Raw genomic sequence first — 15,668 nt, 5'->3', positions numbered from 1 at the left:
TTTGTGTTGCATTTCTTGTTCGAATTTCCACGAATGTTGATTTTTTTTTGTTTGATTTTGTTCATTTTGTGACTGATTTTCGATTTCGTTTTTTTTTTTTTAATTTTTGGGTTTGATTTTCGTTTTGAATTTGTGTTTGTTTTGAGGTTCGTTTTTGGTGACTAATTTTGTGGATATATTTTTGGGGTTGTATTTTGTAAGGGTTTAATTTTATGGTAATTTGGGTTTAATTTTGTGGGTTATATTTTTTTATGGGTTTAATCTTCTGGTGCTTAATTTTCTAGTAATTTGGGTTCAATTTGTGGGATTAATTTTTTGGTGTATTTTGTATTAAGGCGGTTGGCGGTGGTGGCGGGTTGACAGGGTTTCGGGAAGGCGATTGGCGGTGGTGGTGGTACAGGGGGTTTAGGGTGTGAATGTATGCTGGGTTTCGATGGGTGGTACGGGTGGTTGAGGCTTGAGGGTGCTGCTGCCTGCTGGATCTGCTAGATGTTTTGAATTTTTTTTTTATTTTTTTTTTAATTTAGCGACCGCCTTAAGCCGTCGCAAATGGTAAATTTTGCGACCGCTGCTATTCCAGTCGTAAATCATAATATTTGCGACCGTTGTTTAACCGGTCGTTGAAAATAAAGGAAACTGCCGCAATAAATTTGCGACCGTCAAGCGGTCGCAATTTTGACTTTTTTGCGACCAGGTAAATAACGACACCCCTTTACGACCGTTGACGGTCGCAATTATTCTTAGAGACCGTTTTTGCTATTTTTTGCGACCGTTAGAGGCGGTCGCAATTTGGCCGAATTTTAGTAGTGCTTTCTACATTGGAATAAAATAGGGAGTAAGCTAATTTACTTACTTCGAAGCCTCGTACCTCTTTCTAATAACAAAATACACGCGTTAGTAAACTTCAATGAAAATAATAAAATCAAAGAATTAAATTAAATAAATATTTGAAAGAAAAAGTGTTAGAAAATTTAGACTGGATTTGGGACCAAACCTTCAGAAAAGTATAAACCTTTCACGTCTAGGGCGAAGGCAACTTCGAACTTGGCTAGGTCTTTCTAGATCTTGTGTATGCGGAATTGTGTTTGTAAAAAGCTAGTCTAGAAAACAAGAGGGAAAGAATAAGCTATATTGCTTAGAGAGAGAATAGAGAGAATTGAATTGATTGTTGATTGTAGATGATTAAAAACGGAGGTCTAGGACTCTATTTATAAGAAAACAGTCCGGGAATTGATTGAAAATAGTTAGAATTTGAAATGGAATAAAACTCCGCGTTGTCGCCGAAAATCAACCTTGTCGCCAGACGCCAGGCGACAAGCTTGTCGTTTTGCGACAAAGACAATTTTTTGCGGATTTTGTTTTTATCATATCTTTTGATCCGGAAGTCCAAATAAGTCAAATAATATGTCGTTGGAAAGCTCTTGAAGTCTACTTTCCAATGAAAATATAATAAGATTAAAATATTTTTTAGATAAAAATAAATAGCTGAAATAGTGAAAGGGTGTCAGTTTTTGATGGAGTTTCGTATTCCTTTCATATCTTTTTCGTTATAGCTCGGAATTAACATTATAATATATCATTGCAAAGTTAATTTCAAGATCTATCCAACCATATAAAATTTAGATAAAAAATATGAGACACGGAAATAATATCTGACTGTCTTTGAACATCTTTAAATCCGAATAGAATTAGGATTTTAAAAAAGGAAAGTTTTATAAAAAAGAAAGTTTATATTTAAATCAAATTCCTTTATCTTATCTTTTTAAAAAAGGATAATTAAGATCTTTAGAATCTTATGGAAGATTCTAACCAATCCTAATTAGTTTAGGAATAGGATTAAACCCTTGGACCCTCCTCATGATCATTGGGTCGCAGGTAAAATCTTGTTTGGGCCTAGTTTAATATTTTGACCATAACTTCCTCATTATTCATCAGAATTGGGCTAATAATATATCGTTGGAAAGGTCTTTTCAAACCCCATCCAAATACAACATAATTGGACCCTTATCATGGACCAAACTAAATTAGATTGGACGTTTTCATAAAATAGAGTTGGTTTTCGAAAACAAAAAGAAGGATTTTAATAAAAAAAAACTAACCGCAACACTAGTCTTTTCACACTTTCACTTCATTCGATTAAGGTTCGACGCGAAAGGTATTCATCACTGGGTTTGGTTTTGGGGAGACACAAATGGGTGTCTACAGAAGCCCCCACTTTGACTGAGTTTGGAGAAATGCATGTTTCGAAAACAAAAGTCAAAGTATCGATAGGGACGGATAATGATTTAGGACGTTCTGCGATCCTAAATCATTCTTATAACGCCGATACCTGCAAACTAGCGTTAGTTAAACAGATAGAAGAGTTAAGAAACGCGTATCTTGCACCGTCGAGCACACGTCTCTGGAAGTAACCGTTTTGTTGCTGTATTTTTGTTTTGACGACCTTCCACAAGCTAGAGAATGCCATCCCCCTTTTGTTGATGTTCACTCATCTCTGAACAATGGAGCTTTATATGCTTGAATTCTGTTGTCGCGATACTTTGGGTGATGAAAATCCTCTTTTCTTCAGGAACAGTTGTTAACACAACTCTTGAATAATGTATGACAATCCGATTTAGGGAAAGTTGTCAATGCTTCGTAACAATCCATCCTTGGAAATGTTTCCACGATGAAGCGACAATCCGTATCTCGGAAAATTTTGCTAAAATCCAATTTTTGAGAAAAGTTGCCAATGTTTCGTAACAATCTGTTATAAGAACCTTGCTACGATCAACAATCCACATCTTGGAACATAACTCTCGAAAGCAATCCATCTTGGAAATTTGCCACTGCTATGCGACAATCCTCTTAGGAAAATATTGCCACTATTGACAATCCGCGTCTTGGAACATTTGCAAAAAAAGATCCTATCGTCAATCCACTTCAGGAAAATTTGCCACCTACTGAAATGAATGACAATCCACATTGAGGAACCTTTGCTGAAATTTATGATGAAGAAAGGCCTACGACAATCCTTTGGGAAATTTTGCCATTGGGAACTAGGTATGTGACAATCCAATCTCGGAAAAATTGCCAAGGTTTTAATGAATATGTGACAGTCTGAACTTGGAATAATTTACCAAACAGGGAAAGAGCACGACAATCCATACTTGGAAACTTTGCTAGAGGTGACAATCCAATCTTGGAAAAATTGTTGTTGAAAATGATACGCGACAATCCACACATGGAAATATTGTTAGTAGGGGATGACAATCCAATCTTGGAACATTTGTCGTATAAGTGATACGCTTGCTTTTGAACCGATGCTTTGGTGCTTGTGATGAGCCAATATTTAGGCGCTTTAAGCTAAGTGAGACGATCTTTAATTTTGTCAAGTCGATCACTTATTACGATTGTGATCGAGCCGACTACTAATCATGTCAATTTGCTTATAGGGGTTAACTGGCGTACCAAGGAACCCGAAATTGCTGTATGAGGTCCGCATAATTTAATATGGGGGCCACGTATCTCGTCACTGCACTGGCACACGCCAGATTATATTGCCATCGCGTTCTCATTCTGTCACCAAGCGACAGATTTTGTCGTCTGGTGCTGGAGTTCTTGCTTGCTGGAATGTACCTTCCTTTAAATTTAGAACTATAGGACTTTGCTTATATTTTTAGTTATCTTAGGGTTGACCTAAGGCTTAGTGTTACTCGACTCATTGCATTGCTATGACTCGACTCAAAGCGTTTGACACATGTGGCTTGACATGACTCAAAGTGTAGACTTGATTTAATGATGACTCACTACGTGTGACTCGTGTGTGTAGAGTGTTGACTCACGCGACTCGATGTGTACATGACTTGAAAAAGCAAAAAAAAATTCCGTCATTTTTGTGGAGGGTACCGACTTTCTCCCGAAAAAGAAAGACGAGAAAAAAGAATCGAAGCGTTTGATTGTGCATGTCGAATGAACTTAAACAAATATATGCGTTTTATACTATCTCTCAAAGTTCAAGGATTAATTCATCCTAGACAATCTTAGTTGAAAGTATTTAGGTAACCTAGGCGTAGAGGCTAAGTACTTCATACTTTGTGATGCAATGATGATTTGAAGAGTGATTTTGTTATGTCAAGGCATGCTTCAACGTTGTGTTACGATTTCATGACAAAGGGTTCCTTAGGGAAGGACTATGTCGTCATGTATCTGTGTAATGTGTGAAAGTGACACTAAAGTTAGGCTGCAAAGGCTAAGTGTATGGAAAAGTATTATTTGATAAAAGTCAAATAATGATGACTCTTAGGCTAGGTAAGCTAATGATGTAAAGATCAAGCCCCCAAGTCTAGCTCTACATGGATAGGGATGAGCATTGGAGATCCCTTGACATGAATGCATTTTTATTACGGCCGCACCTCATTGTGAGGTTGCCTACGTATCCGTTAGGAATCAGGCCAAACGTAGCTCTAGCCGAACCTCGCATAAGTGTATATATACCTCAAAAAGGTCTTTTTAAGGGTTGTAACGTGGTTAGGCTAAAGGTTAAAGGAAGAAGGGGATAAAGGCTCAAGACCCTAGATAAGCCCCCAAGGTGTGCAACCTTGATTTAACTCTTTTTTTTAGCTCTCTCTTTTACTTATTTTTTTGCTTTCTCTATTTTTTTTTTTTTTTTTTTTTTTTTTTGCATTTCTTTTTTTTTTGCTTTTGCGATTTTTTTTGAATCTTTTTTGTAAGTGTGGGCAATCTCGATCATGCAGTCTATCACTCACTTGGCATTTATGTTTATCAGGCACGGTACCGAGCACTCGATAAGAGACGCAATCCGAGACGTGTTCTTATCAAAGATATTTTCATATCATAGACATTGGAACACTTGCCCTTTTGTACAATTTTGTTATTGCTTTTTTTATTTTATTCTTTTGAATCGCTCAAGCTTTTGTATTTTGAAAATTGCATAAGTTGCTCACCATCCCATCCCAAGGTTTGGTAGATGTGGGTTGAAGAAAGAAAGGTCAATCGTTAGATGAGGCTCAAAGTAGTTTATCAAGAAGGAGATTATAAATTTGAAGGGTGATGGTGATATGATAGGCTACAAGAGGTTCCTCTAATCATGGGTATACCTTGTGCTTAGTTCGGCGATTTTTTTTTTTTTTTTTTTTTTGGAGACAAAGCAATGCAATGATCATATGCAAGAAAAGAAATACTCATTTTATTAAAAGGAAAAAAGAAAAAACCTATGGAATAAATCTAAGGAAGACAAAGGATGCCTATGGTAGACTTATTGGGGAAGGGTTTGAAAAAAAAAAAAAAAAGAAGAAAGCATGAAATCTTGGTGAGAAGCTTGCCTTGTATTTTGTCTCATCATTACTTTTTTTTTCTTATAATAAATCACATGACTCAAACTTGATTCCACATGCATAGATGGGAAGAGATCGTGAAAGAATGAAGGGAATGATATGTGTGGAGAAAGTATGTGGAGAGTGGGAAGATGATGTAGATGGAGAGATATTGAAGAAATAGGAATAGAATGAACCCCCAACTCAAATGACGGAAAGACAACTCATGCATGAACATAAGACATGGTCGTGGTGACATATACAAAGTGTGTGCTAAGACTAGTGAGTGTAGGTGACAAGTTAAGACTTGTGTCATGACCATGTGGCTAGACTATGTGACTAGACTTAAGCAAAGACTAAGTTAAGACTTCACGTATATGCACTAAACTGGACAGTCTATAGTATTTTAGTGATAACTTTTGATCTGTGACTTTGATTAGGACGACACTAACGCCAAATTAAAGATACAACTCGGGGCTACAGATCCATAGATTGTACGACTCGTAGTTCTTCCTAGAACTCTGGATATGTTCAAAACAAGTTAACGCTTGTACAGTATTCGGAAATAAAAATCCGGGTTGACTCAAAAGAACTATGACTCGATTTAAGGTATGTTCATTAGTTCAAATTAATTAATCAATTAATTAAGCAAAGTCCTTTAGTCATTGGTTAGTTTATTTAGGCATATTTATGAACACAAGTCAAACCAAACGGTTAGTTTAGTCACATATAAGCTATGCACAAGCAAATAATGCACAAGTAGTCAAGTAAGCACAATATGATGCAATGAGTTTGCAACCTAACCATGGCTCTAGTTCTCTAAAGTTCAAGGATATGGGTTAGTCAAAGAGGGTCCTTGGTTATGAGTCCGGATGCATCGCGCGGAAGCCTTACCTTTGGAAGGGTTGGCGCGTATGGATGGGACCCCGCAAGTTAAAAAACTTGCTTCCACGGTTTGGTGGATTCACAAACTCGGATGGATTTCAAACACAAACCACTTCACTATAATAGGGCAAACACCAAGTTAAAACCTATTATACTCAGACCTTTACTCACAAGTGAATAAACTTGCTACACATTAGGACTCTATCCTACCCAATCTAAGTCCCACACTTAGATTCACTCGTACTCCCAAAGTACAATTCTTCACAGCTTCACACTAGAAGCTCTCTCAATCGTATGCAAAGTATAATTCACACACTCACCCAAATAACCCAACCAGTACAAGTAGATGACACCTAGTATATGATAGGCAAGTTATGCACGAAACCCGAAACTAATATGAAAAGGTTAAAAGCTTGGAAAACTTACACAATTAAAGCTCTGTGATTTCTCCACGCATAAACTCTCAAACACCTAATGAAATGAGATCGCTACTATTTATACAAGTATTACTCGTATAGCAAGTAGGTTTTCCAAAAGATAAAGATGTTAAATTTCCTTATCTCAAAACACGGTTTTAAGTAAATCATTTTAGAGAAATTCTTTTTTGGAAAATAAGATAAAGAAAGATTATGTTAAAAAGATTAATATCTTTTTAACAAACTAATTTTAAGAAATAAAATCTTTTGGAAAATCTTTTTCTAAAACCTATCTTTTATCTTTTCCTATTTTAATTTATTCGCCAAGCTACTTGCCACACTTCTAATAAATCTCGTGCATAACCTACTTAACATATTAATAATACATCTAGAAGATAAAATCTTAACTAAATAATATTGCTGCGCCGCGCTTGTGTACAGATAGGTTACTTGGGCTTCACGCAGACTAAGTTCCTTTAGGAACTTACTGTATTCATTCGCAGACCAGGCCGACACCTCAGCTTGCTGTCTTCAAGTTCCTGTTAGGGAACTTAGTTCTTGTTAGAGAACTCTTCTTCTTCTCTGTTTAACTTTCTCTTTAAAGGCTTCTTCATGTCTTCTTAGCATCACCAAGATCTATTTCACCTGTACTAATCAAACACTTATAAACCTTTGAGTTTGCTTTAGTTTAAGTTCATCATCATCAAAACCTTTTAAGCATCAACAAGGAGTACTCACGAGGGCCATATAAGACCCTCATGCCTTGCCTTTCAAGAGCTTCAACTCGGCACTTTAGGCGCCACTTAGCTACCTCTTTCTTGATCTTGAAGCGCTTCTCTGAATGTCCTGCAAAACCAATGTTTTTGCAAAAACGAAAAATACCCTCATAACGAAAGTGAACCCACATAACTCTATCCCCTTCCAAAGGCACAAAGCAGCCTGGAATCAGGGGTTGAGAGAGATCAAGAGATAATTTGACACGCATATCAGCAGAGGGAGGGAGACCATATCCCATGAATTCAAACTCTTCAATATAGCCAACATGAGAAAGAATTTGAGTAGCCCATTCACGAGTTCGATAAAAAAAAGGGTAAGACATGAATTCTTACAAAATAGATGTCATATCAAAATTAAGATGATAAGGACTAAGAGAACGATAATACCTTCAAATATTGATGATTCTACCATCAAAGCCAGTCGTTTTGAGCCTGATAATAGCTGAGAGATCCTGAGAATTAAAGCATTCACAGAGGAAATAAGCACCAAACTTGTGAACCTGGATGACGCCCCTCATTCTCCATTTGGAGTTGACAACATCCTGTACATTAGAAACTCGAGGTGGATGAAAGCCAATGAAACTCCAACAGCACATTGGTTGTAGTTGATAGGACCTAGGAAGCTGAAATTCTATGGAGGTGCAGCCACACCACCTATCCGCAAATCATCATCATCCGGACCACCCCTATAGTTTGGGTGCCGATACGGAGGAGAATTAGCCATAGTAGAATGAAGAAAATAAGAAGAGTGAGAGATTAAAAAAGGATTTAAGATGAATGGATTCTCAAAATACAGATCCTATTTATAAGCAGAGCTACACAAATAAGAGCAATGCATGGATTACACGTGGCAGGAAGGGGATTAAAAGAAGTTAACTTGCAAGAGTTAATGCAATGATTTCAAAGATTTTGGATGAAAAATTTGGATAATAGAAAAGTGTAGCAGCAGATTATGTGCTATTGGGTGTTTGAAATTGTAGCAGATTATTGCTATTGGGTGTTTGAAATTGCAGAAGAGAAGTTGAAGAGTTTGTACTTGAGAGCCTGACAAAGTGATGAACAAGCCTTGCTATTGGTTGAATAAGAGACAATATTTCAAAGAAAAATTCAAGTTGATTTGAACAATACAAAACTCACGTTTTTAGTGAGAGAAGCTCTCAGTTAGAGAGAGAAAAAAATCGTAATTATCTTTCCCTTATTCCTATATTTTCTTAGCTATTCAAATCTAAATTATCTTTGTTCACATAAATTTTGATCTCAAATACCATCTAAACATATTCTCCAAGTAATACATTCTTAACTTAATTTAATTTATTTCATGATCAAACCTACATCCTATACTTTCCATAAATCAATTATTTGCTTGCTCGATCATCTAATTAATATTTCCTACAATTCCCGATAGATCCTAGCATTGTTTTCTAAGTAAATCTTTATTTCAAAATTACCATACTATATTCAAAACCTATTTTCCATAATTCCTACACTTTTAAACCTACAAATCCCTCTCATTCCAACTCAAAAATGCACACAAAAACTCACAAAATTCCTCTCTTTTCTCATCATATTCTCATGGTTTTTCTCACCCTTCCCTCTCGGTTTGTCTTGGTTCTGACCACCACCCGTAGCATTCGCTACCTTCTCCAGCCAACCAGCACCTGTCCAAGGCTGATGCCGCCTGCTTGCCTATCTACCTCCTCCATCGTCTTCTTCTTTTTGGTTTATCTTCACTTCTCTTCTTCTCTTGTTTTAATTCTAATTATTATTATTAATATTATGATTTTATAAAATAATTATTCTATAATGTTTTAAATAATTAAAATAGAAAGTTATTTTAGATTAATGAAAAAGAATTTAATTAATTCATGCACATATAGTTAGGGTTTTGTTTAAGCATTATTGTGATTATCTGATATTTATTTGCAAGGTACGGTGTTTTTGGTGAATCTTCTTGAATTATAAGTGTTGAATTATGCCAAGCAAGGATTAAGGTACATTTAGGTGCAGTGGTTAGATATTATAAAGTGCTTTGAATTGATTAACATGCATGTTTATGTGAAATTGGATTTGAATTAATGTTTTGAAATTTAGATATCACATTTTATGAATTGAATATATATATGAGGAATTGATTTGAATATCATGTTTTGAACGGTTTAAATTATTTATCATGTTTAAAGGATTTGATTTTAAAGATGGTTGAATCGAGTAAAAGAGCTAGTTGAATTGGAATTTTATTGAAAAGTTTGTTTATTAATTAAAGATTGATTTATCAAGAGGAATTATATGTTGAATTATTATTTAAAGCTTTATAAGCATGTTATGTAATCCCACTATTCGAATTTGGTTGATAAGGTTATGAACTTTGTATGACCTACGCTTTTATCAAGGATAGTATTTCTACATAAATATACTAACTTGGGGGGGGGGGGGTATGCACACTTAGGAGAGAACATTGAAATTGGTTTTCAATGCTGTGAAATCTTCATTGAGCTATTGGAGTTTTTGAGTATTTGAGTTGTTGGAATTTTGAGTATAGATTTAATCGAGGTTATGAAAAAAGTTATCTGAAGGATTTTAATTGAAAAAAATTAAATGTTGTCATGAATTTCATGATTTTAGTCTTCGAAAGCATGTTTAATTAAATAAAAGTTAATTTACTTATCTTGGACTTAAATGTTCATAAAAAAATTTGCTAATTCATACTTTCTATTTTTGTTTTGGGTCACCCTGTTTACCTTATTGGTAAGCAGTGTTGAATTGCAGATGGAGTCAACATGCGCATTGAGGATCCCAGGAATAATTTCACCTAGTTTAGGGTTTTTTATGGTTTTCTTTTAATGTCAAACTAGTTTTTAGGCCTAGGCGATGCACCGAATTACTGCATTATTTCCATGATAAAAATCTTTATAAATAACTTATTTAGTGAGATGCGAAACACTGCTCTCTCTCTCTTCTCTCTCCTAACCCTAGCCGCCCATCCCCAAAAAACCCCCAAAAAAACCAAAATTTTGGGGGCTGCCATGGATGAAAAATTCCATGGTAAGCCCCAAATCTCCTTGTTAGTTTATTATTTATGCAGTTTTTTAGTAGTATGTTGGTCAATAATTGAGTCTCTTGTTAAGAGAGTTAATTGTCCTCTTTTTGGGGTAATGAGTCCTCTTATGAGGGTTTGTTGTGTTCTGTCTTTATGGCAGTTTTGTGATACTGTTTCTTTTTGTAGGGTTAAAGTAGCAGGGAAGATGATTATGGTTTAAGAAGGTATAATTTATGGTACAATTTCTCCGTTCAACACAGCTATAGCACAGGTTGTGATGATCTCCGCCCGTAAAGATGCACAGACATCAATGTTAATGAGGATTTTCATCTTTGATTCCATCCTCCAGGAGTTGCGCTCGAGTATGCTTTCAGTTAGTTGTATTGGATGTGAATCTTGTTTCCGTATTTTAGATCTTATTGATTTATGTACTCATATCCAATGTAGATGCGTATGGCTACTTTTTAATGAAATTCATCTTTCCTTGTCAAAAAAAAAAATCTTTATAAATATTTAGTTATTATATTTTTTTTGAAAAATATTCAATTATTATAAAATGGCATTTAATATGATAATAGCTTAGTGACTAACACTTTATACTTTAAGCTTAAGGTCGTGGGTTCAAATCTTGTAAGAACTATATTTTTAAACATGGAATGAAAATTGGATTTAAGAGTAAAAAATTGAGAAGAGCGCCACATGGTACCTAAACTTTTTTAGGAACGCCTTTGGGTTTAGGACCCATTACAACATATAGTATAGATACTCATAATAATGATAAAGTTCCTAAACCTATCATTTGAGTTTAGGACCCATTATGAGATACTCACAAGGTGGGACTGTTTAATTATGGCGGATGGCTAAAAGTTTGTCCTGTTAAAATCACTTATTCCTTTTATTTATTAATTAAAGTAAGAGTTGTTTCCGCTGTAAGTTTCTAGTGAGTTACAATTTTAAATAGCCTTATGTTATCACGTGACGGTAATACAGCTAAGTGTATCTCTACGTTATAATTATACGTATTATACTAGTATTTTTTGTAAAGATAGAGATATTTGAGGGTGTTACACCTCCTCCTTGCTTTGTGAATCAACCGTTTGTTTCCTGAAAGATGAATCTATAGTGTTAACCAACTTATAGACTACCTTGCATCTTAATTGTATGGGTCAAGTTCCTTTATGCATTTTTATTCCATCAGTCAATAACTTGATAGCTAAAAACTGTGGGGTATATGATGTAGGAGTTTATAGGTACTATAATGCGGAAAAACATGAATCATATTCATAAAGCACCTAATCCCAAGATCACATGCATAACATATAAAGAACAAGTAATTATACCTTTGAAGCGTGATTACACGTGTCATCGAGCAAGAACGAGGGAGACAAAGAACCTCAAGTGTGATTCCTCTACTTAGTCCACGGGCATAGATTAAACCTCCACTAATGGTAGTTAGTCGTGACTGAATGCTTCCAACCATTCTGGCCTTCTACGGAGAGGAGAGAAATGAACTAGCCAAAAACCACCACCACGAGGCACCACGCGCCACCAAGGGGAGGTGGTCGTGTGTGCGGACGGAGAGGGGGGATGGGCGTGGTGAGGAGAGAGAGAGAGAGAGAGCTTTAGGGTTTTGGGATTATTAGTTGCCTTGATGTCCAATTCACTGTTAGTTAATTGTGACTTACTTGCAACCCTAGCATGGATCTTATTTATAGATCACATCTCTAAATAAGAGTCCATATCAAGCCCGAAATCCTAACTCTAATCTAACTACTCATGCCCAATCCTATTCACGGTTAGTCATGTCCTCATGAGGCCCATTAATGGGCATCTTACTTGTTCAACCCAATACCCTTGTTGTGTGACCTTATAGGATCCATTCTAGAGTGCTTTGGACTATTTGACTAGCCCAAAGATCATTTATCATAATCTAGCAATAGACAATGACGACCCAAAAGAATGAACTTATTATCTCCATAATAGTGATCCTTGATATATCTAGTAACTGCACTTATCGAAGACATAATTCCTTCATATGATTTTTCTAAGCTCAAATAATATCTAGGTTCATATATATAACTTACAGTTTCTTAACTTAAATTACACGTGATACCACTAACTATCTTATCATAGAATCCTCTATGCCTTATGGGGTAATTTTGGTACTTACAAAGCTAATAAAGAACCTCGTTCCAATGAAAAAGTACAGGGAGAGCTAAGGAATGCGATACAAAATAAATGTTGTATATTGGAAGGCGATCTCCTAAAGCTTGAATACTTTAAAGCAGTATTGAAGGAAATATCTAGGCTACATCCACCATCCCCATTACTTATTCCATGTGAAACAGTTTGTAAATTAGCATCATTGAAGGATATGATATTTTACCTAATACTACAGTTTTCCTCAACGTATGGACTATTGGACGAGACCCAAATTAAAATATTGGAAAGATCCAAATAAATTTATGCCTGAGAGGTTTTTAGGGAGTTCAACAGACTTAAAAGGGAACTTAGCTAGCAATGTCAATGATTCCATTAAGGGGTGGAAGAAGAATGTGCCTAACCTTCATTTTCGATCAAGTGAGCCGTGAGCTTGTGCTAGCCAATTTGTTATACTCTTTTGATTGGAAATTGCCTGCTGGTTTAAACATGGAAGACATTGACATTAATATGCTCTCTGGTCTTATTATGCATAAGAAACACAACTTTGCTTGGTAGAAAAGAAATTTTTAAATTTAAAAAGCATGCGCGAATAAATGTCGTGTTCTCTCATCATCTTAGTTTTAATTCTGTTAGGTTTAGTTCTATGATTAAAGCCATGTACTACGGATCAAAGTATTATGTAAAATATCTTATGCAATTGTGGTGTGGTGTGGTTAATCATTATTATTATTATTATTATTATTATTATTATTATTATTATTATTATTATTATTATTATTATTATTATATCTCAAAAATAGATAAAGTCATACAACCTACAAAAAAATAGTGGGAAGTCGAGATACAATCTGGGCCCCCATTCCTCTAGCTATAGAAAAGTCTATCCTAGTAAAAATATGAGCAGCAGCACGAGCCCCAATGTCCTGCGTCGTTGAGAACTTTTGAACCCGCTTTAGCAACGCAACAGTCTCCTTGTCTAATTCCCCAAGCGAAGAAAATGAGAAGGGAAGAAATCCATATCCAATTGCTAGACAACTAGATTCATACTTGATCTGCTTCCGATGAGCTGCATCAACCATAGCCCGTCCAGGAACAAAGTCAGATAACCCTGACTGTGTCAAAGGAGAAGACCCTGTCAAATCAACACAGACATCACAACCACGATCCCAGGAATGATAATAAATTTGTTATTATTATTATTACTATTGATTGCATTTGTACAAACAACCTTTCCAGCAAATGACTAGAATATTTGATATGTAAGATCTACCATAACAATGAAAATGGCACCTTCATTAGTGTGATTATTATATGAGCAACTTCCTGAACCAAAATATATTATTGCTATGGGCCGGGAGCGTGTTCTTAGATTCAGTTATATTATTGCTATGGGCCGGGAGCGTGTTCTTAGATTCAGTTTTAGTTTTTTCATTCTTGCTAACGTCAACTTTTGTTCTAAGAGAATATTGAAGAATTTTCAAATCCAAATATTTTCTAGGAAAATTTGATTTTTAACAACAAAAAAAGGGTTGAAATTGATTTTTTTTTAACACCATAAAAAAATGATTGACACCACCAACATTTAAAAAAATTGTTTTTAACACAATTTAACTGTCTCCGTCCAAAAATCCGTTAATTGGGTTCACAAGGACACGTGTCGCAAGATAATTGGTTAAAAATTAAAAAAAAAAAAAACCTAAAACTAACCCAGCCACCCCACTCCCACTACCGCCACCCTCTTCACCACCCCACCCAGCGTAGCCGCCGCCCTCCGCCTAGAATTATCCAATTTTAGGGGTAGTAATTAACAACTTATTTTAGGGGTAGTTTTTCACAAAGGCTCCCTTCTTGAGATAAAAATTGAAATCTTTTCTTATATTATACTACCTTCACTTTTTTTATTAGTTGAGACGTTTATTTTATCATGCTTGCCACTACAAAATTTTAACGATTAATGTCTTAAATTATTAACATTGTAAATAAAATTCTTTAAAAAAATGAATATTAATAAAATTTACATTGAAACGACTTAAACAAAATTTCACACGACTTTATCGTAGCTATAAATAAATAAATAAATAACCAACTTAGCATAATTATTTATTCATTAATTTTTCTTAGAACGCATTAGGTATTTAGGTTAATTGCTTACTTTAAGGAGATGAAATTAAATTGATGTCACTCAATTTTAATACTCCCCCCGTTTCACAATGTTAGTCCCATTTACATATATTTTTCAATGCAAATCTTTGATCGCATATACATTTAATCACACTCTACCAAATATTATAACAATTAGATATTACTCATCAAGACGAATAAAACTATATCTCTTTTGACTATGTTTATTCTTATATATAGAAATTTAATTAGAAGATTCCCTCTAACTTTTAATATTCAAAAGACTCTAAATGAGACTAACATTATGAAACAGAGGGAGTAGTTTAAATAAAGTCCACCAGCCATGTGATGAACAATTAAATGTATGAAATTCTTATCTTAGCTTTTGTAGCTAATGTATTACAAATTCCTATAATCATCAATCAATCAATTAATAACTATATACTAAAAGACGTAGCAGTAATGACACATGTCATCACCTAGTGTGTCCTTCAATAATTTTTTTATTTTCTTTTATTTCCTTGGCGAAAATATCTTTTAAGTAAAGTTTTAATTTAATGGGGTAAAAAAAAAAGTTGACTTAAATGTAAATAACGACTTTAATTGTAATAAATTAGTTATCTAAATCTTTAATTATAGAAAGAATATCATATAGATTATCACATCTAAAATATCATATAGATTATCTATATAGATTATCTGCATAAAATATCATATAGATTATCTACATAAGTTTAGTTCAGTTCATTTACCGTCTGGGTCAAAGGCTGGAACGCCTGTTTAATGGCCGGTTGTGCACTTGGTTTAGGGCAATCACCATTGTGATTGATTGGCTTACAAACATCTCATACTCTTCAAAGTATCAAACATTTCCAAGCCAATCAATCAATCTAAGATGAAACCAACCACACAGCCGCCCAGGGGTAAGGCAGCCGGATAAATACCTACCGCATGC

Source organism: Chenopodium album, chromosome 21 (assembly GCF_948465745.1).
Source record: "Chenopodium album chromosome 21, dcCheAlbu1.1, whole genome shotgun sequence".
Classification (NCBI taxonomy): domain Eukaryota; kingdom Viridiplantae; phylum Streptophyta; class Magnoliopsida; order Caryophyllales; family Amaranthaceae; genus Chenopodium; species Chenopodium album.
The sequence above is the reverse complement of the archived record's forward strand: the minus strand, read 5'-3'. Positions refer to the sequence as shown.